The sequence below is a fragment of the Parasteatoda tepidariorum genome, chromosome 5 (genome assembly GCF_982258835.1).
Source record: "Parasteatoda tepidariorum strain Cologne lab strain chromosome 5, Ptep-v5.0, whole genome shotgun sequence".
Classification (NCBI taxonomy): domain Eukaryota; kingdom Metazoa; phylum Arthropoda; class Arachnida; order Araneae; family Theridiidae; genus Parasteatoda; species Parasteatoda tepidariorum.
This window is the reverse complement of record NC_141759.1, coordinates 40,390,826-40,413,909: the sequence shown is the minus strand read 5'-3', so window position 1 is coordinate 40,413,909 and position 23,084 is coordinate 40,390,826. Positions and strand designations below refer to the sequence as shown.

General features: G+C 27.6%; 1 protein-coding gene across 2 annotated transcripts in view; it reads left to right on the top strand.

Moving 5' to 3' along the window:
- The first annotated feature begins 3,728 nt into the window (after window positions 1-3,728).
- Window positions 3,729-23,084, top strand: part of LOC107438212 (neurexin 1) — a 302,816-nt gene continuing 283,460 nt past the window's right edge. For both annotated transcript variants that reach the window (XM_071185922.2, XM_071185921.2), the window contains exon 1: window positions 3,729-4,070. The gene's annotated coding sequence lies outside the window, so the exon portion shown is untranslated. The remainder of the gene's footprint in view (window positions 4,071-23,084) is intronic.

Genomic DNA, 23,084 nt, shown 5'->3' with positions numbered 1-23,084 from the left:
TGGTCCACTTTTCAAAAATTATCCACGTTGTCTGATTTTGTTTTTATAAGGCAAACTACAATCTACTCAGTATGCGTGACTTTTTTTAAAATGTTCTAGGGGTATATATATATATATATATACACAAGGCATGAAATTTTATCTCTAAAGACAATACACCACACGGAACTAAAATTATTTTCACAAAAGATGTAAACAATTTAAAAATTTTAACAGATGTGGTAACCCTTAATAAAAACCTTTGAAATACCAAAACCATAAAAGAATGTAGAAACTGTCTGTAAGTATGTAGAATGTCTATGACTTTAAAACGGTTTTGTGTTCTATCCTCAGTTTATTGTGACATCCTGAACTTCAGAGAGTAAAAGTAATCTCCCAATTCTGGGGAAAATATAGTAGTTTGATGTGAAACACAAAATTTTACAAGACAAAATTATATTGAGCGTTGTTGTTCAAAATCAATGTTTGATGGGAAACAATCAATAGACGAATTTGCAATTTTCGATATGTCTTCCAGGCGTCATTTAGATGATTTTACGAGTGGCCGTATTATCGGCTATATTGAGGAAGAACAAAAAATAGAAGACGTTGTCAAAGAGTTCGCTGTCAGTCACAGTGTTGTGCAAATCATTTCAAATAATTGGAATGTGTAGCAGACGTCACGGGGGAGTTCGTGTTGCCTGTACGACGCAAGCAGAAGACAGGTATATAGTGCTATCAACAACAAAAAAAACCCAGCAAAGTACAGCCAGTCAGGGAGCAAATCAGTTTTAAGCTGCTACTAGCTATTGAATCTCCCGAAAAACTATAGCCATGATCTTGCAAACAAGAAGACTATACACCAGCCGACCTGCTGTGTGCATATTATTGCCTAGACGTCACCGTAGCTCCCGTTGGTGTCTTCATTATCGTAGTTGGAGTAATGAGAACTTGCATACTATTCTCAGATGAGAGAAGATTCAGTTTCTGGGCCTTTAACCCCTAAAAAGCACTTTCCCAGGTGGTGGATAGGGGAACGCCTCCATCGGTTTTACCTCTGGGTGGTTAAAAGGAAATAAATTTTCCTTCCGATGACCAACCCTTCAATGGCAACCATTTTCCATGGATAGTGCAAAGAAGCCCGAAACTTGATTTAGACCCTTACTGTCGCCTCTAATGACGCAAATGCAGCAGCAATGCAATGCAATGAAAAAAAAAATATTCTGAATCTTAATTGCCATAGAAACCTCTCATCCGCAATAGCAAGTCTTCATACGGGCCATTTTAAGGACAAGAAGATTTCTTCAGGCTAGACTAGATTATACCAAATATACAGACATTGCCCCCAAACCCAATTAACGCCAGAGCACATTTTCAACTGTCAAGCCATTCTAGTTGTACTTTTTAAATTCAGCTGACCACCAGAATACACCCTATACTGTTTCCAGGAGCCAGAATTAGCGAAACTCAATTTTCAAAACTTTTGAAAATATTTAGCACAGCTATAGACAACAGTTGATTCTGTCTCTCCTCTCATTTTCAGAGCCAATTGATCTGGCGCGTGAGATAGGTACTGCGTATAGTCGAGCAAACATACTGGAAAGGCACAGATATCCTACATGTAGGGTTATGGTATGGACTGGTATTATGATTAATGGCTGTACGTCCCTCTATGTGTTTCCAACTAGGACTATGACTGGAAACACTACAATAATGATATTCTGTTGCGTCATGTTCAATTGTTCCGTGGTGCTGTCTGTAATTAATTTGTTTTTATGGGCGATAACGCACCATGTCATATAACAGTCGCTGTCGGGGAGTGTGTGCAAAGCATGGATATTTAGCGCCTCCTCTGATCAGCAAGGTCTCCAGACCTGAATCTCATTGAAAATGTGTGGCATGCTTTGGGAAGGAGTGTTGCTGGACGAGAATGTCTAGTAATAAACAAGGACTCCCTCATTCGCGCACTGACAGAGTAATGGGACAAATTGCTCCAGCAACTGCTGCATACTGTTGTGGAAAGCATGCCACTGCCTCTGGAAACCTGCATTGTTCTCAATGGTGGCCATACCTTCTATTGATACTGCCAGAGGGAAACAAAATTTTACAAACGTAAGTACAACGCTTATATAAGTAAGGGGCTAAAAAATTAAAGCAATATGATCATTTATTCCTGAGTAAAAATACAAAAAAATGGAGATTTCAGTACCTTGTTAGGCCACCTCCAGCTTGAATGCAAGATGCGATATAAGGTCGAGCATTGAAATATACAAGTCTCTTAAGATATCCTGTAGTATCTCGTTTTAAATGAAAAAAAGAAAACGTTTAAATGAAATATTAATTAAATTGAAACTCCAGTTTATTCTTAATTTAATTGTTTAGATTAACTTATAAATGTAATAATTAAGTGTTAATTAATTACATTTATAATTAATTAAATGTTAAAAAATCAAATAATATTTGCTATAAAAAATATTTAATAATAATATTATTAAAATATTTTTTATAAATAACATTTACAATAAATTTTAGTAAAACTGCACATTTCTTAAGCTTAACTACAAATTTTAACATTGATTGTAAAAGAATAATCAGTTCGTAAATTTTTTTTTATCTCATTTCGTAATCGCATGTTTTTTTAAATGAAGAAAGAAAGCGTTTAAATGAAATATTAATTAAATTGCAACTCCAGTTTCTTTTAAATTTAATTGTTTAGATTAACTTATAAATGTAATAATTAAATGTTAATTAATTACATTTAAAAATAATTCAATGTTCAAAAATTAAATAATACTTACGATAAATAATATTTATTATTAAAAATATTTACTATAAATAATATTTATAATAAATTTTACTGAAACTACATATTTCTGAAGTTTAAAGACAAATTTTAACCTCGTTTGAAAAAGAATAATCAGTTCTTAAAAATGTTTATCTCTTTTCCTAAACACATGTTTTTTCTTAAATGAAAAAGAAAGCGTTTGAATGAAATATTAATTAAATTGTAACGTTTCTTCTTAATTTAATTTTTTAGATTAACTTATAAATGTAATAATTAAATGTTAATTAATTACATTTATAATTAATTCAATGTTCAAAAATTAAATAACATTTACGATAAATAATATTTATTATTAAAAATATTTACTATAAATAATATTTACAATAAATTTTAGTGAAACTACATATTTCTTAAGCTTAACGACAATTTTTAACATCGTTTGTAAAAAAATAATCAGTTCTTAAAAATGTTTATCTCTTTTCCTAAACGCATGTTTTTTTTTAAATGAAAAGGAAAGTGTTTTAATGAAATAGTAATTAAATTGTAACTCCAGTTTCTTCCTAATTTAATTGCTTAGACTCACTTAAAAATGAAATTGAAAATAAATAAGAGTAAATAGATTAATAGTTGTGCTGAATTCTTGAAAAAAACTGTAGCTAGCTTCTTTAAAAGATACAAAGTAATCTAAATTCTCTCCTAAAAATTCTACGCCAAAGCTCTTTTAAGCTTTAATCCACTTAATCAACTTTAAATCGTATTTCTAGAGCCCAAAAATATTTCCCATTAATGCTTATCGATGCGTATGGAATTTAAGAACAAAAGATCCTTAAAGAAGGATAGGCCCTTCGGAACAATCGTAAAATTCTGGAGATGTTTAATCCTGCTGGTACGGTCAGAGACCTTCTGGAAGTAATCCTTCTTGCACATAGAGGTCGCTTCGGTCGCAATCGATCCGCCTGCGTCTGTGCCTGTTTGAAGCTCTTAACCGCTTTTCGTTCGATTTCTAAGGCCAACGTGAAAGGCCCCCCAAAAACCCTGGACCTAAAAATATTGTAATTTTCCGGAACCTATTGCAGGATCCTTGAAGTTTACATAAAAGTGTTGCAAAAGCAGATTTAAATCCAGTTCAAGAAGAAGTACGAACGATTATCCCGTGAGAATTTCCAGCTCCAGAATTTCTTACTACTTCTTTTCCCAATTGCAGAAGTTCGGAAAAGAAATTAAAAATAAAAAGGAGTAAGGAGGTGTGATTTCGTATGTGGAGCGGGCTATTTTCTTTCTGGAGGGGGTGAAAGTGTTATTTAAGGTGAGTTCCTCGTGCTTTACCAAACATTTATTTCGTTTGTTTACAAAAATGAATGTGTTTTTCTTAAGTAATACTAGTGCAAGTATATTTTCAGTTCAATGCAAATAAAAGCAGAGATAATTCTAAATACGGCTCAAATAGTTTGACCTCAACCGTACTTTTGTGATTAACTTTGTGATGATCCGTAGTAAAGGATCAATTTTACTACGAGTGAAGCACATGTGTAGAAAATGAGATAACCCTTAATTAATTTATACCGTAATATCAATTTCTTCTTTGGAATAGTTATTTATATTAGAAATGTTTTTTTAAAGTGAGAAAATTCTGAATTCTTGTTTTTGAATTTGCAGAAACAATTATTCCAGATTAGCTCTCTCAATTTCGTTTATTGAAAACGGATTTCAAATTTATGCTGTAAGATAACAATTAAAAATTAATGTACAATAACATACTGGCACAATAGATAATGATAATAATGAACATTAGATTCAGCATTGATTTTATGTGTAGAAAATGTAATTACATTTAGTAAACTTATAATAGTATAATTAATTTCTAATTTGAAAAAAGTTATTTACATTAAAATTTGCATTTTAAAGGTGGGAAAATTCATATTTACTTCTTTTTCATACTATTTAAAATCGCAGATACATTATACATCCCAATTTTGCTTGTTGAAAATTGATTTCAAATTTATTCTTTAAAAATTATTAAACAATAATGCGAAACAGCATGATAACACAATACATATTGATTGTAATAATTATAAATCTCAATTGATTTTATGTGCAGCAAATGTGATTACATTTAATTACTTTATATCATACTATAAATTCATTTTTTGGAAAAGTTTTTGTATTTGAAATTGTTTTTAAAGGGGAAAAATTATCTACTCTTATTTTTTGAAGATTATTTGAATTTACAGAAATATTTATTTTAGTTCAGCTATTCCAATTTTGTTTATTGAAAATTGATTACAAATTTGTGCTATAAGATAATAATTAAGCAAAATAATCACATACTGAAACATACTGATAATAATGAATCTGAGGTTCATAATTAATTTTATGAGTGAAAATGAGATTACATTAAATTAATTTATATCACTCTAAATAATTCTTTATTAAAAAAAAGTGATTCACATTTGGATTTTTTTTCTAAAGAGAAAAAAATTAATTATTCTTGTTTTTTAGACTCTATTTAAATTCGAAGAAACATTAGGTATACCAATTTTGTTTATTGAAAATTGATTTTAAATTTATAAAAGTGAAGTTAGATAATACTGTGTAGTAATATTCTAACACAATGCATACTGATGATAATAAATCTTAGATTCACAATTGATTTTATGAGTAGAAAATGAAATTACATTTAATTAAATTATGCCGTACTATTTACTTCTTTTTTTGGAATAGTTATTTAAATTAGAAATATTTTTTTTAAAACTGAGAAAATTTTGTATTCTTGTTTTTTTAACATTATTTAAGCGTGCATAAACATTAAATTTACCAATTTTGTTTATTGAAAACTATTTTAAATTTCTACTAAGAAATAATAATTAACCAATAATGTACAATAATACACTCACACAATACATACTGGTAATAATATATCTCAATTTATTTTGCGTGCAGAAAATGATAAAACCTTTAATTTCGTTTTTGAAAAAATTACTTTCATTAGAAATTGTTCTTTAAAGGTGAGAGAATTTGTATTTTCGTATTTTTTTCGACACTATTTAAGTTTAAAAAAAAGGACTTCCTTGCTTACTTGAAATACTTATTCATATAAATTATGAGTCTTTGACGACAGAAAAATGTGTAATTTTTTTTAACTCTGCACGATTTCTATTTCAACACAAAGTTAAAAATTTCAATTTTATTTATTAAAACTTGATTTCAAAATAGCAATAATTGTATTTGCATTAAAATACCTAAAATTTGATTTAAAATTTTTTAATTACGTACTGTTAATTTTTATTAGAACTTGTTATTCATATTAGCAATTGCTATTCATTTTTACTCATATTAATTGTTTCCTGTTGAAATATTAGAAAATTTGGTACAATAAGTTAATAAATTTTTTTGCTCCGAAATATGAATGTGTATCATTGAAAGTTTTAAGTAATTATTGTATCGTACTGTTAATTGCTTATTTGAATATCTTATTCATTATAAATATGATTCTTAGAAAATTTTATGCTCCCTAAAATTTTTTTTAAACACTGCTTGAATTTTCAACTATTCTAAGTTGATGAACCCAATTTTATATTTCATAACAAGTGTTTTTAGAGTAGCAATTATTGCAATTGCATTTAAATATAAATTTTTTGCTTTTAAGGCTCGAATAATTAAATTTGTATTGATTTTTTCAGATAAAAAATTGTGCTTTGCAGATGAGGAATTTTTTTTACACAGATTGCTTTATTTTGCAAAAACAACTAATTTAAGTCAATGATAACGATTTCATTTATTCAAAATTTATTTCAACAATGCAATAATAATACGTACATTAAAATCTATATAGCTCACATTAAGGGTTTCCATTATGATATTAATTTTTAATAAGGAATTATTAATGTATATTACAGTTATAGAAGGATGAGGAAATTTGATATAAGTAAAAGTCCATTGTTTTCTTTTTTCCTTATTGCTTCAAGAATTTGATATAATAATTTTTTTAACAATGTTTGAATTTACAAAAAAAGAAGAACTTTAAATTATGCTAAGTTACTCATTTTAAATTCATGTAATAATTAAAAACGAGTCATGTCCAAACGTTTCAATCAAATAATACAATTTTAGGAAGTAAATTTTTCTCTTAAAACCATTATTGGTTACTGCTGCAATTATATATTGTTTTTTGTTTAAAATTACAAGTTATTGTTATAAATTAGATTTGTACTTAGTTTTTGTATTAACTTCCAGTGTTTTTAAATTAGTTTGTGAAGAAAATTCTTAAAAATTACTGCAGGAAATCAAATTAAAAGTCAGAAACATAAAACATTAACAATAGGAACAATCTTAAAATTTGATGAAAATTATAAATTTTATAGTGCTTGAAAAAGCCATTTTTTTATTTATTTTTTATATTACCTTATGTTCATAATGAATAGACATCTTTTAATTGTTTTTTTTTTTTACTCAGTATTTAAAATTAATTTTTGCTGCTTTAAACATGTTTGCTTAATTTTATTATGCTTACATATTTATTTGTCCGAAAAGTGATTAACAAAATGAACTCAGTATTTTTTTCTTTGTATTAAAATAATAATAATAATAAATGGGATGAATAAATTTATGCTTATGAAAAATAGAAAAGTTAATTAACTGTATAAACATTTAATTGCCTTTCATAATGGAAAATTCCTTTTTCATTATAATATACAATTTATTACTTAATATTTGTGCATGTTACATCAAAATATCTTTTTTATTAATTAGACCAGTACATTTGAAATTCTGCATTTATAATTCAGCCTTCTTATTTACTAAATATTCTATTTCTCTGTATTAAGGATAAGATAAAATTCAATTTTTTTAAAAATATTTATATTGATTACTATAATTCTAACAAATTTTGAATCATTTTAATAAATTTTATTTTGTAACGTATGTTAAATTTTGTTGTAAACATTGAATTGATTTTCTTTAATTAAGTGGACACATAAAATTTCCTTAAACGAACTCATATAGAAGGTATTTATAAAAAGATAAAGATAAAAGTAATCCAACAAAGAAATAAAGAGAGAAAAGCAATCTTGTAAAAATACTTGATAAAGGTAAAAATTGTCTATGAATTACACCATTAATTTTTTAAAACTCTTATGGAAAGTATTTGTTGAAAGATAAAGATAAAAGTAATCCAACAATGAAATCAAGATAGAAAAGCAATCCTGTAAAAATACTTGATAAAGGTTAAAATTGTCTATGAATTACACCATTAATTTTTTTAAAACTCTTATGGAAAGTATTTGTAAAAAGATAAAGATAAAAGTAATCCTATAAAGAAATAAAGATAGAAAAGCAATCCTGCAAAAATACTTGATAAAGGTTAAAATTGTCTATGAATTACGCCATTAATTTTTTAAAGCGCAAAAGTGGATTCTGTAAAAGTGTCTTTCTTACACGGATGAGTTATACGCAGAGAAAACCCCGCATGCAAATAACGGCGGCAGTCTGTGCTGAATATCCCGATTGGGGAAAATAGATTCCCAGTTAAATTTTCAGCATTAGCATTAGAGGCGGAAACTTATTGAAACTTTTATCGATAATTACTTTTCGATTGTCTATTTTTCATTAATGTTTATCGATTATTAAGTACTAATAAATCGATTAATTTTTTTTGCTTCTAATTGTCATATACGATACCAAAACAGGCATAAAGGTGAATAGCAAAAAGAGTTTTTTTTTTTTTTTTTTATAATGAAGCAAATGAAGTTTTTATAGTATCAAAAGAGATTAATTTAATTTTAATTTTTTAAATATTAGTATTTTAGTAGACTTTAACTAATATTCGTAACAAAATAAATTCTCCACTGTTAAATTTTTTAAAATTTTTTATGTATTTAATTTGAATTTGTGTGTTTTATACTTAAATAGAAATTTATTTCATTTCATATTTCATTACGTGTTTTTGTGGAAATATAACTTTCTTAGAAAAAACAATTTGTTTCCGTAAATCAAATGATTACTTTTCAATCATATTTTTTAGACATTACATGGTAATTGTAACAACTATTTTTAATTTAAGTTAATGATTTTATTTGAATAATCTTTTCCCATGCTACACTAATGTATTAATCTTTAAAATATAATTTTCGTCTTAAGGTATATAGGTAATTTATTTACGTCACACTAGAGCTTTACAATGGGCTAATGGCGACGGTCGGGGAAACACCCATGAGGATGATCCTAAGATATGCCATCATAATTTTGATCCTTTGCAGACCAGATGTTTCTCCCGCTTTGGTAGTCCGACAACACGTGCGCGAAGTTCCAGCAATTTACGGTAGAACAGTTTAGCGAGGACCTATACCGCGCACCCTCGATCTCTACACAGGCTGATGAAATGATTAAATTGATAAAATAAAAATATAGAGAGATAAAATCTATCCAATTGAAACATAAAAAGATGAAGTATATCCAATTAAATATATAAAGATTAAATAAAACTAATTAAAAAGATTTAATGCATACAACTAAAAGGAAATGTACCAAATTAGAAATTACATACTTTAGATACTAACTAAATGTATAATTCCTGTTTAATTTCCTTCTATTTAAAACTTTGTAGTGGAAGTAGGTTTCGTTTATAAGCTTTACAAAAGTGTGCTATTGTACGTAAAGAAAATTGTGACAGATAAAACAAATCAGTACAATATGCTATAACTAAAAAATATTGTTTGGGTCAAATATGTACTACATGTGTTTTTTACCTTGAAAATACCCGATATCACAAAAAGTTTCGTTACATTAATAAGCTCTATATATTCTACTTTATTAATTAATATAATAAAACTAATTCATTACTAAATTTTTTTTTTACATAAATGACATAAAAATTTAAGAAAAGTGTTCATTTGAAAGACCTTTTGCGAATTAGAAATAATTAATATAAAAAATTCATGACACAAAATATGTAGAATAAAATATTATCTGAGTGTGTAGCTGAATTTAGGGTTTGGCTATTATTTTGATTTTTAAAAATCATATCCGGATAAATTGAACACTAAACTATAAACTTTTCCATTCTAAGTTCACTTTATTAAATGATTGAAAATCGAAGTCGTGTTAAGTGTCTTTATTTCCTTTGACATTGATAAAAAAAAGGGAACATTTTGCTTGTTTTTTTTGTAAACTTTAGAACATGAAATTTTGATCATTAAATGAAAGTTTATTCAGAATGTCGTGTTTTGCTATATACAAATTTCGCGTCATGTATGTGAAAAAAACTTAAACCAAATTGAATCGCAATTCTATTTCATTAATTTTTCTTCATTGTATCTCTCTATTTAATTTAAACTCAGGATTTCTTTAAACCCTTCTAAAGACATTACATGAAAAGATTATTTAACAAAAGTTGAAAAATTTTCTCTGTCTAAACAAATTCTTTTATGTACAAATAATGTACAAAAGCCTTTACAAAAACAATTTTAAAAAATATAATTGGAAGTTTATTCAGGTTTCAACTATTTGAATATTTCCTTTTGTTACCTATTACTTTAGCTTTGATAAAGAACCATGACTTTTGTTATTGAAATATAAGTATTTTTACTACCAATATTACAAAATAAAGGCTAATGAAGAACAATTGTGTCACTACTTTTTACTTCTTCGAAAAAAAGGTCCAGGCTTTTAAAATAAAGCTAGATACAAACGAGTTAAAAGCAATCTTGAAAAAATATAAGTTGCTTCACATCAATTTACCTGATAAATCAAAAAGTAGTGCAGTGTAGAACCTAGTGTAGATTCTTTTATTACTATAATTATTGAAATAAATGTTAAATAAACGTATAGTTATTACTATAATTATTGATAAACGTTTTATAAACTTATTATTATTATTAAATAAACGTTTTGTCATTATTATAATTAGTAAAAAAAAGTTAAATAAATATTTTGTTCCTTTTATAATTAATTTATTACCACCGATGAGCAGCAGACCCATTTTTGGGTTAAAGGTTATCAATGTTAGATTCTACTGCCTTGTAATTTTGAACTCAACCCAGAAGACAAGGGAATTCGTTAATTAAGCACTAGAACAAATTATCTTTCGTGGAGGAATCTTTGCACGCAGTGAGACTGCACTGTATCCCCCATTTATGACCCAATGTATCTCCCAATGACGTTCCACCATTGTATCTGCTTTTGCGTTACATGGAAAGGAAAACCACATAAACCTGCCACGAAAAGCCCGACGGCAAGGGATTCACATATCACAGAGAATATTATACTTCGCTGCGAGTCGGGGGCTGAATTTGAATCGGCGAGCCATCTCTGGGGTATCGAGCCTGGGAGGTGACCTTTTCGGGAGGTGAGCGATTTATCCCCTGAGCCACAACGACTCTTCTATAATTACTAAAATAGCGCAAAGGAAAACAACTATTAAGCAAATAAAAAATTTAAAACGTTATAATTAACTTATCTTCTATTGCTGATAACTTTCAAACTGCTATTCTTTTTTTTTAAAATTAAATTTTTACGAATTGTATTTTCGAAAGTTTAAGAATTACAATTATCAAAATTTTTAAATGACTTTCAATTATCAAGATTATTTTTTTTATATTATCTAAATTTAAAATTTTTTATTTACAATTATCAAAGTTTGTCTACTATTATCAAGAAAATCCTCTGAAATATATTTTTACTTTCCAGTTTTTAAAGCATTTTTCTTCAAACAATTTTTTTAAAGGCAGCATACTAACTTTATTAATTTTTATAACTTGCTATTAACGTTGGCATTTAGCTCTAAGAGCTAAATCATATAAGCTTAGAAAAAAAATTTCAAAACTCAAATCCAGAGAATAAAATTTGTGTGCTACTATTTCCTAACATACACTTATGTTCGTGAAAGCACTAAGAACACAAATTAAGCTAAATTTACATGAAATGCAAAGTGAGTTAAGAAATGCAAATTATTAGAATTACAAAGTGATTGCGCATGTTTATTTGTACCATTAACAATCTGCATAAAAAATTTCAATGATTTCTAAGAATTCCCTCATGGTGTTGCAATTTTCACAAACATTAGTGTAATGTATTTTCTTTTCAACTTTTTAAAATATACAAATATTTTAGTGCATTGAAAAAATTAAATATTTTAGCAATCAAGGCAATAAATTAGATACCAAATCCATTTTATTAATAGCCTTACAAAACTAGTTATTTGTTTTGAAATTACATGGGAAAAAACTGTTGTTGTCGTCGCCTGCCATTAGGCAGAGGGGTGCGATTGTTCTTGTCTACCAGTGGCGCCATCTATGGCCAAGAATTTGACTCCTGCCACACCAATACGTCACACCTGTTTACATGGCTGAAAGCCTTTATATAGCAAGACGAAAAAGATGAAAAACTGGTACGAAAGACATTTTATAATAGCATTTTTTTCGAGAAAAATGAAATATCTGTAACTATCAAGATTTCTTTAAGATTTTAGCATATATATAAATCTGTTTCTTTTCTAAGATAAAATAGAAATTGTTGAATAGTTTAAAAAAAGAATAAGTAAACTCCTCCCTAAAACTAGCTATAACTGAAATAGTTTGACTACCAGCCTTTTCTCTTTTCCGTCCCGCTTTAACCCCTGCCTGTTTATAGGGTGGATCCATTCATACGTTCATTCATTGGTCCACAGATCGTAATTTTGATCTGAACCAGAGAACGATCAATCTTCCATTCAGTACCCTTGATGCATTGATTTGTTATAGGAACGTGGAGGACTTTGTGACTCGACAGATTTAACGTGCATCAGTCACCATTTACTACACGGGGAGTCTTAGGCCGTCTGGATTCGAACTCCTGATCTCACGAATGTGAGTCCAGCTCTCTGCCAACCAGGCTACCCCAGCCAGGGAAAAAGCTAATTGTTGCAATTAAATTTACGGGGCCGGAATAGCCTGGTCGGTAGGGCGCTGGACCCATATCCAAGAGGTCGTGGGTTCGATCCTCGCCGGCCGAAGACTCCCCGTGTAGTAAATGGTGACTGATGCACGTTAAATCTGTCGAGTCTCAAAGTCCTCCTTGTTCCCACAACAAATCAATACCTCTGGGGGTACTGATCCAGGAGTTTCCTTGTCTTCTGGATTGGTTCAAAATTACAAGGCTACGGAGTTGAACGTAAGTAGTCGTAAACCCATGAAATTGGGTCGGCTGTTCAACGACGGTTATAAAATAAAATAAAATTAAATTTACGCTTTTCCCTTAACATGTCAGTTGTGAGTGCTGCATTTTCAATTTTTACTAACTAAATGAAAAAAACAAAAAACAAACAAGTAAATAAAAACAAACTAGTATTACAAACTAGTAAATAAAAACAAACAAGTTAAAGCACCTACGTCTTGGAAAACTTTACAACATGTTTTAACATTTAAAAATAATGTTACTATTTACTAAGATTAAAAATAGTTAGATGAAGATGTAAAATAATTTAAGAGAAAATAAGAAACAGCATTTTATAAAATTCAAGAAATAGACACCATATATTGATTACAAATTTAACTACTCTAATCAGTCTGACAATTTGACATTTACATTTTACCCGAGTTAGCTCAGAATCGTATCGATCACAATTAATAATTATCGCGAAAAAACTCGAGCAATCGTCAATCTCATCTTTGTTTTTATCTCCTTTTTACTCAGCAAAAGAAAAAACTCTTTTTATTGGCGGTTTGCGAAGTTATAAAAACTTTAATCTAAAATTATTAAAAATTCAAATACACTTTTCATGACTCCAGAAATGTCATATTTCAGACGTACATTACATTAGCAACTGCAACCGTACATGATACATTTTAAACTTTTACTTCATGTTGCCTTTAGAATAGGGGTTGCTTAAACGAGGTACTTTCAGAAGCAAATAGTTTAATATTTGTAGTTTCTTTTTATGTTTCTGAAATATGTGGTCCCAAATTGGAAACACGGCTTCAGAAAGGCTTAAAACTCAAACTAAAAGTTCTGTTTCAGTTATGCGTATTTAATAATAGTATACAAAATTTGATCATTCTTTTTGCAAATTTTTTCTATTAAATTGTTAAGAAAAGCATTCAAAATTGATGAACAAGAGTTTTGCTGTAAGTTATTTCTTTCTTTCACAAAAAAGATAAAACTTGCTGTGTCTCGTGTAATAAAAAAACAGGCTTCAGATTTTGGATGTTCTAAACAAGTTTTAGGACAAGATTTTTCAAAAGCGCAAATGGCAAAATTCATGATTTTCTCTTATTTAATTTAATTTTTTTAAAAGTTTTTCGCACTTAAGAGCCAAATTGTCTAATAAAACGTGTTGACAGTATTTAATATTATTTAAAAACAATAGTACATCCAAAATAGACCTAATATGTAATACACCAAAATTAATTACAAAATAAATAAAATTTTATTTTGTTATAGCTACACGTGCTTAAATTTTAAAATAATACTTAAAATTTTAAATACAGGGAGGCAATTTGTCAGTTAGATATCCAATAAAGAGTAAATTAGTTTAAATAAGAATACATTATAGAAAAAAGATATTGTAAGTTCCTCTGGGCAGAATAAGTGGCTCTTCAATATGGGTATACAATGACTACATGTTTAGTACGTTTTAAAAGCACGCAAAGCATTCATATAAACGTAAAATTAAATGGGTATACTTGAAATATTATATATTATATAAATAATTTATTTCCAGTATATTATTTTATATACAGCTGGTAGAAAATCATAATTTAACAGTTTAACGTTACTCCATTCATTTTTATTCCCAAATTTTATTTTTTTATTAATCTATTTTGAAATTTAATAATTTATCCTTTCATTACTTCTTTGGATAAAACCTCTCTTTTCAATGAAATCTGACCTTTCTTTCAAAGAATAGATTTATGAAACTATTTTCGACTTAATGATTTATTTATACAAAATCATCTGGTTCAAATCTATGGCTTTCTTAAAAAAATCATAGTTGAATAAAATAAAATAAAAAAATCAAAAAAAAAAAAATCAAGTGATTTAAATCATGCCAACACTGTTTAAAAGTGTCTGCAAGTGTAAAAAAGAGTGTTGAAATGTCCAAAACTATAATCTTAAAAATAGCAGAAAACACTCAAAAAACAAAATAAATATTCTCTTTAAACACTTTCAATTTCAAAATGTGCATTCCTAATTTTTATTGATAAATGTTCTTGGTATAAATTGCTTCTAATTATAAGCAAAATACAATGTTTCAACTTAAAATAACGTTTATACTACATAGCATGATTTTTAAAAACCATAATTTCTCGAATTAAAAAGATAGGTTAAACCAAAAGAAACTTTTTATTATTTCTTCTTTTCTTATTTCTAAAAATATGACAAAGATGTATATTTTCGCGAGTGATTATTGGTAAAAAATTTTCTCTCTCCATTTTGCTTAAATAAAAATATTATTTCTGATAAAATCATTTGATAGAAAATAAATAGAAATGCATAACAATTTTTTGAATTTGATTAAAATATTTTTAAAATCTAATTTTTATTGATTAATTCCTAATTTTTACTGATAAATGTCCCTGGTATAAATTACACAGCTTCTAATTATAAACAAAATACAATGTTTCAGCTTAAAATAACGTATATATAACATAGCATGATTTTTAAAAATCATAATTTTTCGAATTAAAAAGATAGGTTAAGCTAAAAGAAACTTTTTGTTATTTCTTCTTTTCTTATTTCTAAAAATATGAGAATGTATATTATTTTGAATATCTTTTGGTAAAAAATTTTCTGTCTCCATTTTGCTTAAATAAAAATATTATTTTTGATAAAATTATTTGATAGAAAATAAATAGAAATGCATAAAAAATTTTGAATTTTATTAAAATATTTTTAAAATCTAATTTTTATTGATAAATGTCCCTGGTATAAATTACACAGCTTCTAATTACATACAAAATACAATGTTTCAGCTTAAAATAATGTATATACAACACAGCATGATTTTTAAAAATAAAATTTTTCGAATTAAAAAGATTGGTTAAGCTAAAGGAAACTTTTTATTATTTCTACTTTTCTTATTTCTAAAAATATGACAAAGATGTATATTTTTGTGAATAATATTAGGTAAAAAAAAATTTCTCTCCGTTTTGCTTAAATAAAAATATTGTTTTTGATTAAATCATTTTATAGAAAATAAACAGAAGTGCATAACATTTTTTTGAATTTTATTAAAATATTTTTAAAATGTGTTGTTTCTAATTTTAAATATGTGTTGGAATTTTCTTGATATTTATGTGTACATCTCTTTAAATTTACGTTATGATAAAGAAAACAAAAGTCTTGAAAAACCCATCAAGGATAAAAATAAAAATAAAGGTTCTGCAACCGTAACCATGCTCGGAAAAACCATTATTTAAATGGCGTCTTACGGGAATCTTTTTGTTCAGGAAAAGAATAACTTGTTTGCAGTTATTGGGTTTCAGATAGTTTGTGGAAATTCTTATGAAAGGAGTTTTTTTTCCCTAAGAATGTTCATTCTTAGGCTTCCGAAAGGACATTTCCCTCCCTACAAAAATAGCTTATATAAGCATCTTTCTTTTCAACAATGTATTTTGGAATTATTGATTTTTGTTACTTTGTTTCCGTTTTATAATGTAAAAATCTTGTACTTTGACAAATATATGTCATACTAAAAATCAATGCGACACCATTTTCAATTTTGTTTCCCTCATAAAAAACAGAAAAACGGAATTTTAATCTTAAAAAAATAAGAACTATTATTACTTTAACAATCTATACAAACGTTTAATATTTTAGCTAAATTACAGTCATAAATACTTTTTGTAATTAAAAGTGCAATGTTTTATTTAAAAAAGCATCTTAATCTTGTACTAATCGTCAGAAAAATAGTTACAATTTATTTTGAAACTAACTCAACTATAGCAGTTAGTGAGACATTTTCTGAAAATTATATTAAAATATTTTCTTTATAATCTATATAAACAGCGTTCTCCCAAAGTGTTGAACTGCGCAAGTTACAGAGGCATTTTCTGAAAATAATGGTTAAAATATGAACTTGCAAATAATATCCTAAGGCATTAGAAATTTTTACGTATCAGTTATTTCTCAATGTTTCTGCAAGAACGAACCAATGGATTACTTATGCTACAAAAACATTGGTTTTTGTTTGATTTTTGTTGTTTTGTTTCTGTTCATAACGTAAAAATCTGAAGTTTAAAAAATATTTCATACTGAAAATCAACATGATTCCATTTTCGTTTTGATTTCGCTTATAAAAAGTCTAAAACAAAAGTTTAGTCGTCAAAGTGTCATAATATTTTTAATCCAGTCCATACAATATTATTTAATAGGGGAATTATATAAAATTCATTAATGGTTTTTCATGAAAGAGACTTGGCAACAAGCTGTAAAAATTGTTTTTCATTGAAATCACCCTAATTAGCGAAACACTTTTCGAATGTAAGATTTAAAGTAAAAGTTTGTAGATATTCTCAATATGTTAGTAATTTTCAAGAGTAATTTTTCAATATTTCTTCAATTTATCTAAATGAACAGTTTTTCCATAAAGAACTAAGTGACCATTGCCTTTGCTTTTAAATATTATAAGTTAAAGATAGTTGTAGTATTTGCAATAGAAATAAAATCGTAAATATTCTTAATATATTTGGAATTTTCAGAAATTATTTTTTAATGTTTCCCTAAAGAGAACTAAATGATCATTTCCTTAACGTTAAAATCTTATAAGCAAAAGATAGTTGTAGTGTTTTCAGTAGATGTAAAATTGCAAATATTCTCAATATATTGGGAATTTTCAGGATTTATTTTTCAATGTTATTTAATAGCTAACCAAATTATGTTTTTTTCCATAGAGAACATAGATTTTCAATCTATGGCAATGATCACTTAGTTGTTCACTTTGAAAGAAATCGATCATTAGGTTATCTAAGTCCTAGCTGAAAACCGTATAAGTTAAATATAGTTGTGAATATTCTCAATATATACGAAATTTTCAGGAGTTATTTTTCATTGTTTCTCCAATAGATAACCAAATGATCGATTTTTTCAAAGTGAAACTAAGTGATCATTGCCATAGTGTGAAAATATTATAAGTTACAGATTGTTGTAGTGCTTTCAATAAATGTAAAATTGTAAATAATTTCAGTGTGTTTATAATTTTCAGAAATTATTTTTCAATGTTTTTCTAATAGCTGACTAAATGATCAGTTTTTCCAAAGCGAAATAAGTGATCATTAACTTAACGTAAAAATCTTATAAATTAAAGATAGTTACATTATATATAATTTGACATAGGGATGGAAATGATCTTGCATGCCATAACGACCTAATCTAAGTAATTACTTCTGCAATAGAGTGATATTTCCCCCACATTGATAAATGGTATTATATGTCATTACTAGACCATTGATCTTATCTGTCAAAACAATCGAAATGATCTTGCTTGCCATTTTAATATTAAGCTCAGTTCCAACAAGTGAAGAAAGTTATTTAACTCGTAGAATCATAAGGATACAGGACGGTACTTTTTCCGAGTTGACCTAAGGAAGAAGAGTCTTTATTAATTACGCAATTAATAATTATTTTGTACTATTTTTTATTTTTTATTATCAATATATGATATATTGCTCCTAGTTAGCCCACTTTAAATTTTCAAGATTTTTAAAACCTTTTTAATGCTTTTATAATAAATTTGTAAAATGTTTGCTTCGAGCCTTAAAATTTAAAATTTTCTAATGAGTTTCACTAGATCATATATCAATGAAAACGTAAAACAGAAAAAAGTCAAAAATATTAAATAGTAATTTATTAAATAAATTGTGTTCATAAAATTCTCCATTTTTGGAGAGTTCCATATCTCTTTTATCTTTTAGATAAAGTACACGAGCGAGATTGAGAGTTTGATGTTTACAGCGATGCCACAAGTGACCAAAAATGTAAAAAGTGGTAGAAACTCAATTCACTTTTGTTTATTTATTACCTCTTCAATTATTCAACAGTAACTACCACTATGACTTACATTTAAATAATTTATTTTTAGAACAAAAACATTATTTGCAGTCACTTTCGATCGTAAACTGAAAGAATATGCTTTATAGCATATTTTATGCTTTATAGCTTATATAAAAAGTTGTTACTTTAAATTTATTTTAATGAAATTTTGAATTTTATTTGTCAGCACATTTTGCATTTTCAGTCGCCAGTGGCAACCCTGTGTTTAATGTGTTAACCCGTTTTGTCCCGAATTCATAAATTGAAATGATACAAAAAGGGGTTTTATGGAAAAAGTGGTACTATAATATATTATCGAAATTAATAGGTTTTTCTACTGTTAAGGCATTTAAAAAGTCTTTGATAGATCAAAATGTACTTGTTCATTAGAATTCTAGATCTAATCAGAAATAACTAAATTAAATCATTGTGGTATCTGAGAATCCTTTAATTCACCCAGATAAATGAAAATACTGAAAAAAGTTTCCCACCACAATGAATGTCTTTGAAAAAAGGAACTGTCCTAAATATATGACGCTGGGTGTTAACTGGTTAATGGGGCATTTAACCCTTTCACGCCGACTGTCACAAATACGTGCCAGCATAAACCGTATCAATCAGGCTAAAAGATAAAACTGGTAACCAAAGTATAGTTCTTTAGCATTTTAATTGGGGACAGAGTTATAATTGTTTGATTTATTTAATTCACCATTACTTAGTTCAAAATAAAATTATTTAGTTATACTTTGAAGTAACATCGATTATATATATCATTAAAGTAACAATAATTAAAATGAAAGCAAAGTAAGTCTGTCAAATTAACAACGACTACATTTAAGTTACCGTTTTTATTTATTTACATCCTGATTCTGATTTTGTACGAATACTTTTCTGAATCACCCGTCCCAAGGGGTTAAAGGGCCCGGACAATTCTTCGGCTTCATTGATAAATTTTTAAGACAATAGTTTCTCTAAAATTATATATTTTTTCAAAAAAAAGTTGTTTAAAATACTTGGATGGAAAAAATTATGTGATGTTAGGAAATAAATAAAAGAAAAACTCTTCATTATTTTTACATATACACATATATGAGCAATTTCAAAACTAGTAAATATAATTTTGTATTTCAACGCTTCAATATTTTCATTTCTTTTACGATAATGTTAGTGCAGAAATTTACGTAAAAATAACAAGGAACCGACAATAACCTAAAATTTATTGCCGACTCCTGATATAAGTACACAGTAACCAGAACTTCGAAATTCGGAAAGACAATAAAAAAGGATGAAACTATACACGCGACTGCTGCCAAAACAAACTCATAAATTAACGATTTAGCGCCCCGCTGTCGATAGCAAATTTGTTCGCACGTTGCGTGATGGTTCGTTTCGTTGATAAAAAAAAGAATATTTGAATATAGCTTCAGTTACGGTTAAGTATGAAATATTGTTTGAAAAAGGCATTTGATATTAAAAAAGTAGTCTGCGTTAGATATTACACAATAATATAGTCGAAGAAACTGGTTAAGTGTGTCTAGACGTTTTAGTCGTAGTCTGTTCAGATTGGTTATAGTCAATATTCACAATAAAAACGATTTAGGAATTAGATTTTCTCACTAGCGCTTTGATTAATGTGGAGCTTCAATAATTTACATCGTTTTTAAGTCGTCTGACTATTACTAATGCTTAAATTTGATTATTTTTAATGTTGGCTATCACTTTCAATTTAAACGAATAACTTATTGCCCAGAATAAATTTCAAAAATAAAATAATTGAGTTACTAGCCTTTTCTTTTATGAAAGAAGTCTTCAGATCTGAATGGGGACAACAGGGTCTGGAAATTGTTTTAAAGTAGTATTGATAGTATTCATATGTGGTAAAAGTACTTTCGGTGTAAAACTGATTTTATAAAACTAAATTGAAACTTAACTTTGGGAAATTTTAAGCTGTCTTGAAAAGAGTTTGTCACTACTCTTTAATTTTTTCATATACTAGTTAGTACCTAGGGTCAGAAGAGGTAAATAAAAGTGTCTATCGTTAACGAGAATCTCAAACTAAAATTTCTTTTAGTGTATCTCTTATATACCACTACTTTTTAAAAACTAATTCTTATTTTACCGTATCAGATTCGTGGGAGAAATTGCATATTAACCTCTTCGAAACCGGCGAGTCATTCATACCTGCCAACTCTTCCGGAAGATTTTGCTTTCATATTTAAAGTGGTAGTAAATATATACTGTTTTTTCTTTTATAAACTTAATTTTTAAATGACTTTGATAGACACTATTCTTACAAAAATTAAGCAAATATATTAATATGCGTTACTATCATGGTTGTCAACTTAAGTTTGCTCATATACAACGTCCGGCGAGTCATTCATACCTGCCTACTCTTCCGGAAGATTATGCTTTCATATTTAAAGTGGTAGTAAATATATACTATTTTTTCTTTTATAAACTTAATTTTTAAATGATTTTGATCACCACTATTCTTACAAAAATTAAGCAAATATATTAATATGCGTTACTATCATGGTTGTCAACTTAAGTTTGCTCATATACAACGTCCGGCGAGTCATTCATACCTGCCTACTCTTCCGGAAGATTATGCTTTCATATTTAAAGTGGTAGTAAATATATACTATTTTTTCTTTTATAAACTTAATTTTTAAATGATTTTGATCACCACTATTCTTACAAAAATTAAGCAAATATATTAATATGCGTTACTATCATGGTTGTCAACTTAAGTTTGCTCATATACAACGTCCGGCGAGTCATTCATACCTGCCTACTCTTCCGGAAGATTATGCTTTCATATTTAAAGTGGTAGTAAATATATACTATTTTTTCTTTTATAAACTTAATTTTTAAATGATTTTGATCACCACTATTCTTACAAAAATTAAGCAAATATATTAATATGCGTTACTATCATGGTTGTCAACTTAAGTTTGCTCATATACAACGTCCGGCGAGTCATTCATACCTGCCTACTCTTCCGGAAGATTATGCTTTCATATTTAAAGTGGTAGTAAATATATACTATTTTTTCTTTTATAAACTTAATTTTTAAATGATTTTGATCACCACTATTCTTACAAAAATTAAGCAAATATATTAATATGCGTTACTATCATGGTTGTCAACTTAAGTTTGCTCATATACAACGTCCGGCGAGTCATTCATACCTGCCTACTCTTCCGGAAGATTATGCTTTCATATTTAAAGTGGTAGTAAATATATACTATTTTTTCTTTTATAAACTTAATTTTTAAATGATTTTGATCACCACTATTCTTACAAAAATTAAGCAAATATATTAATATGCGTTACTATCATGGTTGTCAACTTAAGTTTGCTCATATACAACGTCCGGCGAGTCATTCATACCTGCCTACTCTTCCGGAAGATTATGCTTTCATATTTAAAGTGGTAGTAAATATATACTATTTTTTCTTTTATAAACTTAATTTTTAAATGATTTTGATCACCACTATTCTTACAAAAATTAAGCAAATATATTAATATGCGTTACTATCATGGTTGTCAACTTAAGTTTGCTCATATACAACGTATTTGTTTGCTTAAAATTGAAGTTTTAATTCCATTTTAATACCACTGGAAAAAATGATAATGAAAGGGATTAAAAGTTGGCAGGTATGATATATGCTTTCTCAGGGTGACGACAATCACGGTAAAAGATAAAACTGGTTGCCAAACTATTTTTATAGCAGTTTGTTTGTGGGCCGGGTAATAAAAGTTTTCTGTGTTTATATCACCTAGACTTAGTTTAAATTAAAAAGCACCTAGTTACACTTTTAACAAACATAGATTGGACTTGTTAGATTGAAAGAGAAAACAAAAACAAGAAAAATTGTCAAATTAGCCATGCCCAACTTAGGCTACCACTTTTTATTTTTTCCCATCCTGTTTCTGATTTATACGAATATATTTATGACTAGCCCGTCTCGATAAGGTTAAAAATTAACGAGTTCAAAAATCCTCGAATTTGGAATGAAAAATGCGAAAATTATCCTCCTAAGGTTTTAATCCTAATGTTTTTTCAGATCCTTTTTATTCAAAATGAAAAGTCTAAAAACTTTACATTTATTTTAAGCCTTAATCTTGGATACGCAAGGCAAAGGTCTTTGCCAATATAAATGAAAATGGACTGTTGCTACCTGCTAATACGTCGAATGCCACGCTAATTTCACATGGCTTCCACGTCTGACCATACGGTAAATAGCTAACAACTAAATTTGCATATATTTGACAGATTTTGCTAGTTTTTTAAGACGTTGAGCGTGACACATCT